The sequence below is a fragment of the Pogona vitticeps genome, chromosome 5 (genome assembly GCF_051106095.1).
Source record: "Pogona vitticeps strain Pit_001003342236 chromosome 5, PviZW2.1, whole genome shotgun sequence".
Taxonomy (NCBI): domain Eukaryota; kingdom Metazoa; phylum Chordata; class Lepidosauria; order Squamata; family Agamidae; genus Pogona; species Pogona vitticeps.
Genome location: NC_135787.1, coordinates 128,477,211 through 128,484,480, shown reverse-complemented (window position 1 = coordinate 128,484,480; position 7,270 = coordinate 128,477,211). Strand labels below are relative to the sequence as shown.

At 42.3% G+C, this 7,270-nt stretch overlaps 1 pseudogene across 1 annotated transcript; it reads left to right on the top strand.

The window, feature by feature from the left end:
* The first annotated feature begins 255 nt into the window (after positions 1 to 255).
* Positions 256 to 4,428, top strand: LOC110084073 (spindlin-Z pseudogene; annotated as a pseudogene). The gene has a single exon (XR_013536969.1). The product of XR_013536969.1 is annotated as a spindlin-Z pseudogene (transcript).
* Positions 4,429 to 7,270: the final 2,842 nt, after the last annotated feature.

The window sequence follows — 7,270 nt, the reverse complement described above, 5'->3', positions numbered from 1 at the left end:
TGGGCAGTTCACTTCACCATTACGCCCCTGGCGTAGTCTGGTAACGCAGCACCTCTGTCAATTCTCTACCTGGAAAGGGCTACTATAAGCCAGAATTTACTTGATGGCTCACAATTGTTCTTAAAGTCTATTAATTTTTCCTATGGGCTGTTGTTTTGACCGGTGCATATTAAAAAAATACCAAGTTTACAATTCCAAAAAGGGGAAGGGCTTCCCCCCCATGGACAGGCATGCATACTGCACAGCATGGAATCATTGGGGGGAGAATTCCCTAATAACAAACCGTTAAGGGGGGGAGTTTTTGTTGCATTAATTGTTCATAAAACTTGTTAATCATTTTAAATTTCCTTCAAACATACTGAAAATGCCCCAACCAGACCAAGACCTTCATCATCAAAGTAATGAATTAAAATAACTTGAAATACTGGTTGTTACTCAGAAACAATCTATATAAGCATAATTGGCATATTGTTATAGCGATTAGTTCTAAATTACTTGTTGAGGATTTTGATGAACTAGGGGTATCAATTTATTTCTAATGATTGCCAAGCTCTGATGCTGTTGTTCTCTTGCTTTTAACATATGGTGACCCCAATTAATTATCAAGCTCAAAAAGGTTCTACTGTTACCACCCTTCCTCAGATCTTGGAAGCTAACCACTGTGGCATCCTTTATTGAATCAATCCACCTCATGTTCAGTCTTCCTGCTTCCTTACTGTTTTCAGTTTTCCCCACAATTATTGTCTTTCCCAGTGAATCTTGTCTTTTCATGATATGTTCAAAGCACAATAACCAGTTTAGTCATTTTTGCTTCCTGAGAATGTTCAGGCTTGATTAGGTCTAGAACCCACTGATTTGACTTTTTGGTAGTCCATGGTATCCACAAAGTTCTCCTCCAGAACCATATTTGAAATGAATCATTTTTACGTTGTTGCCAGCTTTCACCACTGCCCCAGGGCACCAAAATTTAAGAGCACATCAACATCTAGATATGAATAGACTGTTGAGAATTTGGTGGTGGGGAATCAAAGTGTTGCTTATATATTGCCCTATAATGCTTAAAGCACTCTCTGGGCAGTTTACAAGTTAATTATACAGGACACACACTGTCAACCCCACACACACACACACACACAGCAGTGAAGTGGGTCCTCAAATTACTAACCTTGGAATGATGGAAAGCTGAGTCAGCCTTGAGCCAGCTACCTGAATCCATTGGGATCAAATGCAGGTTGTGAGCAGAGTCTTGACTGCAATACTGCAGTTTAACCAATATGCATAAGGCTCCTGCACCAGGAACCAACACTTCCAAGCCCACCTTTTTTTAAAAAGAGTATCCACTTTTGCGGAGAGGGGAGACACCAATTCTCTTCCTCCTTTGCACCCCACCTCAGGGAGGAAAGAATTGGAGGTGGTGTTCCTTGCCCCAGATTCCAAAATTGTTAGTTATGGCTCTGTTCACCTAGTAGTTAGAACATCACTATTTATCAAACTCTCACAAGATGGTTTCCTGATCTCCTTCATTAGCCAGAGGTTCTCTCCGAGAGATTTGAACAAGGAAGTAGTTAAAGAATAGGAGCGGCAGTTGGGGACAGTGTATGTAATTGATGGAAGAGAGCTTGTGGCTAAAAAGAGAGGACATTTTGAATTGGGACAGACAAGCGTGTTAAATCTATGAGAAGTCCAAAGAAAGATACAAAAACTGGAGCTGCTGTTTGAGGAGAGCAGAAAACCATGTTGTTAAATTTTAACAAAGTTCTTGAAGGTCTTGATCTCCTCAGAGAAATATGGATTCATGCACATAGAGATCAAGCAAAAATAACAAAGGAAGGTTATGATTACTGATGTCTCAGGATTGGGCAAGATTTCCATGGGACAAAAAGGTAAGAGATTTTCAGAACAGCAGAGTCCACAAAAGGTGGTGGTGGGGTAACTTACCTAGCACCTTAACCTGCTGGTCTATGTGGAGGTGCAGATCCTTTAGAACTGGGCTATGCTTTTTTCCCAAAGCTTCCAATTTGTCAGGTTTTAGGTTGTTTTATGGGCCAGTTCTGTAGGTTGCTGAAGGAATTTATGTTTACCCAGAGTTCCCATGCTTTATTTTTTCACATAGGGCAATTATCCTAACCAGGCCATGAACTTTAATTATAATAAATGCAGGGTGGCTAGCTTATTACAGTATAATCAGATAATTCTCCTAGCCACTATAAATGTATCACCCACTCATTCAGGATTTCCCAGAACAAATGCGTGTTAAGTGAGGGATTAGAATGGTGCCAACAGGGTATAAATATAAAAGTCATAGTGACTTTTATATTTTTATTATATTTTATATAGTGAGAAACATTTCAGAAAGTTTCTCAGAGACAGTTAATATCATAGCTGATTGATTTTAAGTGCAACAGATGGATGGATGAGACAGAGAGATAGATATGATATCCTTGGAAGTTCCTTTATAAAGAATATGGCAATATTTTTCAAACTGTTTTAAACTTTCATACTTTTACTTTTCCTCTTTTTTTTCCTTGACAAAGAGAAACAGAATCTGCATTTTTTCACAAGAGTATACCTTGATGCTTTACCAAAAGTAAACAAACAAGCCCACAGCTGTTTCCAGCAAGAAACACCTCTTTCTTAAACTTCATTACTGCGGGGGGGGGGGGGGAAGGAGTTCTGCCAATGAAAGCTACTTCATTCTGCTGATAATTCACTATAAGCTTATCACTGAGGCAGCATAAAGTGCTGCAAACAACCAGCCGTTGAAGATCTATGCAAATGGCAAATCATAATTTTGATGGCTCAGGCTTTGCAGTGGATCCTTTTAATCCTTTCCAGAATGACTTCATTCACTGAAGGGAGGCAAGGGGAGCCGCAGCAAGCGCCGCCGAGGAGCAGAGAGGCCTGGCCGGGCCAGCGACGGCGGCCGCGGCGAAGCTTCTGCTGCCCTGGCGTCGATGCCACGCCTCTCCCCCTCTCCTCAGGCCAGCCTGGATGGAGGCGGGAGGCGGCGGAAGAAACGACGAAGGAGCCGCTGGGAGGAGCAGACGGTTGGAACTGAAGGCGGATCTGCTCAGTTTGAGGGAGAACGACAATACAGTTGAAGGAAGACCCCATTTGGAAAGGCACCAGGTCAGCGATCCAGAGCTGAGGCAGGGCGTGCAGGTGTGTCTGCCAGCATGATGAAGAAGAGTGCTTCCCCCAAACAGCACCAGAACAACGTGGGACCAAGCAAACCCGTTTCTGAACCCACAAGAAACATGGTAGGCTGCAGAATTCGGCATGGATGGAAGGAAGGAAGTGGACCTGTGACACAGTGGAAAGGCACAGTCCTAGACCAGGTCCCTGTAAATCCCTCTCTCTATCTTATTAAGTATGATGGGTTTGATTGTGTCTGTGGCCTAGAACTGGACAAAGATGAGAGAGTGTCAGCACTGGAAGTCCTTCCAGATAGAGTTGCTGCCTCTCAAATTAGCGATGCCCACCTGGCAGACAGGATGATTGGCAAAGCAGTGGAACATAGGTTTGAAAGAGAAGATGGCTCAAAAGAGGAATGGAAGGGAATGGTCTTGGCTCGAGCACCTATAATGAAAACGTGGTTTTATATAACATATGAGAAGGCTCCTGTCTTGTACATGTACCAGCTCTTGGATGACTATAAAGAAGGTGATCTCCGCATTATGCCTGATTCCTACGATTCACCTCCAGCAGAGCGGGAACCTGCCAAAGTTGTGGACAGCCTAGTGGGGAAACAAGTGGAATATGCCAAAGAAGATGGCTCAAAAAGGACTGGCATGGTCATTCATCAAGTGGAAGCCAAACCCTCCGTCTGTTTCATCAAGTTTGATGATGATTTCCATATTTATGTCTACGATTTGGTTAAGACATCCTAGACACCACGATGCGACTTCATTCATTGTTTGTTTGTTTTTTGGATTTTTTAATATAGATGTTGCTCTTGGGAAACAGCACAGTAAAGTGGCAGATGTGCAGTTTCTGAGCAACAGTCACCCCACAAAAATTGACTAAGGAATGCAAGAAAATGAATGGGACTTTGTCCATGCACTGCTTTCCAGGCAGAAATTTCAAGTCAACAGAAGTATTGGATGTATTCACTCCTTTCCATGTTCCCTTAGTAAACAGGATGTTGCAATTAATTTTTACTACACCAGCTTTTGTGTTGTTGGACATTTGGTCACCTCACTCTTTACCTCTTCTAGTAATCTAAACCAACTCCCCCCCCCTTAATCCTTTCACTATGAGAACTGATCTCCTTCATTAGCCGGAGGTTAATTTCTATTCTCCACTTTTTATTCTTTAATGAGATTCTTATTCACAGGAGGACATCTCCTCTTATCCCATGACCATAATGTTTGGTTGGATGTAGTTGGTGAGGGCCTTTCTTAAGTAAAATACATGTTTTGTACTGTTCACGTGTTTATTGACATCTCTAACTCCAAAAGACTACTGAGACAGGTCTTACTCTTCCTGAAGCTGTATTGATTTTTTTAAAAAAGCAAAACGCTTTTTAAAAAGAAGTTTACCTTTGTTAAGACTATCTACTGACTTATCCAGAATAGGCATTAAGGAAACCAGCATATCATTGCTCCAGACCGCCCCTGGAAGTCATGGCAAGCACCTGCACTTCCACTAAATCAGGGAAATTTTTCTACTAGCAAAGTTAACTTTCAGTGGGTGAGCAGCTTTCATCAAAATAAAGCTTATTTTTTGAGAGCTAGATACTTCCATCTTCTCTATTTCTGATTTCATATTATGAAGCATTATTGCTTATGGAGGTAAAATGGAGGCATGTTGGATCTGTCAGTATGACAGGGGAAGCCCAAGGTTTGCAGAAATAAAAAATTGGGGTGGGGGCACTCTTAAAAGGGAAACTTAAAATAGGTCAATAGGGATAGAATTCAATGACCACAAAACTTTGGAGTGAGGAATGGAAAGTCATAGGAAGGAAACAGGCAGGAATTGTTTGTATCCTGATCCATAGCACCCCACACTGTAGCATTTTGTCTTTGGTCTCACATGTCCTGTTTTGCTTTCCATGGAAGCTAGCTTCCCAATGCAATGAAATAATGTTGAGGGTAAAAGATCCCATCTTTCATGCATGAAGAAAAGCTGGGCTGTTTCAAAATGGAGGGGCTTCAGCTACTACAACAAGTATATTCAGTAATTCTGGTTTCCTGCTGAGAATACAGTTTGACAGCCAACATGGAAACAAATTGCCACAGCAATACATGTAGTCTCTGCTACTCACGAAGTTCCAGGGCATTAACCCTGGCTCCACTAAACCAGTGGTGAACATGCCTGCTAGATGTGCATTCCATTTATTTGTTTGTTTGTTTATTTCTACCTACCCCACATTTCTCTCCAAAAGGACCCAAGGTGGCTTACATCATTAGACAGTATTTAAACGCTAAAACCAAAAACCAGCAAGTGTACAAATATTTAAAAAGAATTAAACAAGTATTATCTTAAAATGGTAACTAAGAACAATATTAAAACACATTTAAAACAACAGAGCACAACAGCGTATTTAAAACCCCTCTCAGATCAAGAGTCACTAAGGCAAAGCCTGCCTGAAGAGAAAGGTCTTTGCCTGCTTATGGAAGGACAGCAAGGATGAGGCCAGTTTAGCTTCCTGTGGGAGGAAGTTCCAGAGTCTGGGAGCAGCAACAGAGAAGTGTCACCACCAAATGCAGCTGTGAGGGTGGTGGGACCAAGAGAATGGCCTCACCTGATGATCTTAAGACTCATAAAGGGAGATGTGGTCTTTGAAATAGCTTGAGTCCTAGCCATTTAGGGCTATGTAGGTTAAAACCAGCACTTTGTGCTCAGAAATAGATGGGCAGCAAGTGGAGCTGCTGTAACAGAGTTATATGTTCCCTGTAACCAGCTCCAGTTAACAGTCTGTGGCTTGAAGTTTCTGAACAATTTGAAGTTTCCAAACACTCCAAAAGCAGCCCCATGTAGAGCACGTCACAGTAATCCAACTGAGATGAGACTAGGGCTTGTGTCACTGTGACCAGATCAGATCTCACAAGAGACAGGCGGAGCCGGTGTATTAGTTTGAATTGTTCAAAGGCACTCCAGGCCATCCAGGCTCAGAGATCAATCCAGGAACTCCCCCAGGCTGCATGCCTGTGTTTTCAGAGGAAGTGTAACCCCATCCAGCACAGGCTGCACCCCTATTCCTTGATCTGGTTTTCAATTGACAAAGAGCACCTCTGTCTTGTCTGGGTTAAGTTTCATTTTATTCGCCCTCATCCAATCCATTACTGACACCAGACACTGATTTAGAACCAGAACAGCTTCCGTAGATTTAGATGGAAAGGAGAGAAAGTTGAATGTCATCAGTGTACTGGTGACACTGAACCTCAAAACGCCGGACCACCTCTCCCAGTAGATGTTAAATAGGATAGGGAACAAAACGGAACCCTGAGGAATACCACAGACCATATGCCAGGGTGTGGAACAAGAGTCCCCCAGCACCATCTGCTGTGTTCTCCCCTCAGGGAAGGATCAGAGCCACTGTAAAACAGTTCCTCCAAGTCCCAGAAAGACAGCCCAGTAGGATACCAGAGTCAATGGTATCGAAAGACATCAAGACATCCAGAAGAACCAACAGGGACACATTCCCCCTGTCCAGTTCCTGGTGAAGGTCCTCCACTAAGATGACCAAGCAGTCTCTATCCCATTACACCAGGGCTGAAGCCAGATTGAAATGGATCTAGATAATCCGTCTCATCCAGGAATCCCTGGAGTTGGGAAGCCACAACCCACTCCAGCACTTTGCCCAGGAATGGGATGGACGGACGGACGGACAGATGCTACAGGAAGCTTTTTTTAAAATGACACTGTAAGTCTGAGCAGAATTCTTGTGCCTTGAACAGCTTTGTTAAAGTGTGATTTTGGGAGGTACCGCAAGAATGCTGGTCCTACACCCTAACACTTCTGCCAGTTAAAATGCTGGCATTCCGCATGTTATTGAAAAACAGGGAAAAAATACTGACATGGAAAATATATTAAAGTAATTGGTTCTTAAGCTGCGTTAATTATAGTGTGCAGAAAATGTTTGGCTCATAATGTGTTACATAAATAAATAAATAAATAAAGAGAATGGAATTTTCTTCAGCACACAAAATGTTTTAATAGATGGGGAGTCCCAAGTTGTCCAGCAATTATTGTAGGCATTGCTCACAAATAATAATTTAAGCTGTGTGTTAGGTATTAATTACTCTGAAATAAGCTGGCAAAAGTT